Source organism: Montipora capricornis, chromosome 10 (genome assembly GCF_036669925.1).
Source record: "Montipora capricornis isolate CH-2021 chromosome 10, ASM3666992v2, whole genome shotgun sequence".
In the NCBI taxonomy this organism is placed as follows: domain Eukaryota; kingdom Metazoa; phylum Cnidaria; class Anthozoa; order Scleractinia; family Acroporidae; genus Montipora; species Montipora capricornis.
In genome coordinates this window covers 57,053,797-57,056,177 of record NC_090892.1, presented here as the reverse complement: position 1 = coordinate 57,056,177, position 2,381 = coordinate 57,053,797, and the positions used below count along the sequence as shown (strand labels likewise).

At 40.2% G+C, this 2,381-nt stretch overlaps 1 protein-coding gene across 1 annotated transcript in view; it reads right to left on the bottom strand.

Moving 5' to 3' along the window:
- LOC138021428 (beta-1 adrenergic receptor-like) overlaps nucleotides 1-527 on the bottom strand; it is a 3,654-nt gene extending 3,127 nt beyond the window's left edge. The window contains exon 1 of the mRNA XM_068868303.1: nucleotides 1-527. This exon is cut by the window's left edge and continues 2,314 nt beyond it. The gene's annotated coding sequence lies outside the window, so the exon portion shown is untranslated.
- Nucleotides 528-2,381: the final 1,854 nt, after the last annotated feature.

The window sequence follows — 2,381 nt, the reverse complement described above, 5'->3', positions numbered from 1 at the left end:
TCCTCGAAAATCGCGGGCAAACGTGCGAGCGTGACTGTGAGCGTGACGTGTTAGGGTGCCGTGAGCCCCTAGTAGCGCAACCTCGTTCCCAGGGTCTCTCAACGACAATGGAGGCAGAGAAGAGAGACCCTGGGAACGAGGTTGCTAGTAGCGCGGGTAGCGGCTTGCGTCTTCACCTCTCGCAGACCCCTCTCGCACGTCACGCTCCCAGTCATGCTCGCACGCTTACTGCTTACTTGTTTTGCGTTCTTCCCCACGATCTTTAATGATTGTAATTTGAAAAAAAAATTGACATAAGCTGGTTGCTGTTCCTGTGTTATAATTTCCTCACATATTTTCATGATCAGCAGTGTTTTTCCTTATTTTCCCTGTAGTTCATATGTGAAAAGGAGCATCATGGAACATATCAAAGTAATTACACATTTGATTAGCAAACAATTTGCGACTATGCTGGTACATTTTTGTCACTAAAAAAAAATCATGAAATCAAATAACTTAACATTAGACAGACCGACAGGGAATCAAGGCAGTTCAAGCCAGTGACACCTTAAAACTCCCATGATTTCCTACAGCCACGTGTCATAGAGGAAAATATCCAGACAAATTTGCCAAAAAGAATTTAAATGGAGTAAAAGCAGAAACCCATAAGGGTTGAAACGTGCAACGGCCCCTTGTGTGCTAGGAAACAAGCTTCTGAATATTCAATTTGCTAAGTACCATATTTGGAACAACAAGAGCGAGGGGTTTCTAAATATGGTACTTAGTACTGAAACATTCATCCAATCAGTTCGCACTGAATATTCGGAAGCTGTGAACGCGCGTTACACGTTTCAACCCTTATGAGTTTCTGGTAAAAGCGAATAAAGGTCTTGTTAATTTACTTTTACCGAGTTTTTATCAAATCCTCTACACCTTAAATTCTCTACTGATCTCATCATTTGAATTAGTCATATTATCCAGAGAAGCTTTGTTGAAGCGTGTTAAATCTCTCTCATATTCTCTAACGATCAGACGTTGAAGATCGTTAGTCATATTATTATACATTGTACTCACTATCAGCATTCTGATTGGCCAAGAGCCCCCTGCTTATTTTGAGAATTCACGTGATTTTGTGGACAAGCACGATTAGGGTATAATCTGCTATCCAATTATATGTGCAGATTATACCGCGCGCAGAGCGCATGCGTAATACACCTTTGGCTAAAGAGAGCGCGAGTACTTGAATGGTTTCGAGAATTGACAACGCGCAAAAATTTTGTTTTCCAGTTAGACCAAACCAAATTTGGATCTTCAGATTCATCGAAAGACCAGTCTTGTTGAGAGATTTCATTTCGAAAATTATCTCGATTAAAGTTTCGAAAATTTCTATAAGAGATGTGAGAGTGTCCTTTTTAGTGATAAATTAGAAGAAAGTTTTCAATAAACATAGACGAGGCTATGATCGCTGATGCCAATATGGGAGACTCCGGAACAGCTTACCTTATCTGCATGATTAGTAAAAATCAAATCAATTAGTGTAGATGAGGATTCAGTAACACGAGTTGGTTCATTTATTAATTGATTGAGCCCACATTAATCCGAAATCTCGAGTAAATGACGAGTGTTTACATCAGGTGTGGGAGAGGCCAAATTACAGTTTAAGTCACCCAACAAATAGTATTCAAGGTCAAGAGAATCAACCTTGTCGATAAATGACTCATAACTTAAAAATAAATCGGTAGGAGAACAGGGAGGTCTGTACCATGTCGCTATCAGAAAAGGCCTAGAGTTCGGTTTACGAATTTCTAGGATTAAATTTTCGAGATTAATTACGTTTAGATCTGAGTGCACTACATAAGAATTAGAAGACACGACGGATAAATTCGTAGCCAGGTATATGGAGCTCGGAACTTTTCATGGATTCGTCAAGTTTTGTTTCGTTAATTGCCAGGTTAACGGACTCGTATCGAAGAAAATCGCAAACATATTAAAGGAACAAAAATTTGGTTTTATCAACGGAGTTGATAATGTAAATTGGCCACCGTACAGAGATTCTAAAAGCTGACGTTTCGAGCGTTAGCCCTTCGTCAGAGCGAATCGAGGGATTATGGGTTACGTGTAGTTTTTATAGTAGAGTAGGAGCTACGCTATTGGTGGTAACATGGCAACGTGAAAAATAGGAATATATTAGTTAAATGAAAAGCGTTCGTTAATACCGTGAGGATTAAGGGTGCCGATTTGAAAGATGAATTTTTGTTCCAGATTCTTGCGGCTTTCCGTCGTACCTAGATGTAGGGAAAGGCCGCAGACAGCCATGTGTTTTTTGGAGTGGTTAGGCAGATTAAAATGGCGAGCGACTGGCTTGGATGCATCCTTGTCATTCTTCTCAACATCGCGAAGGT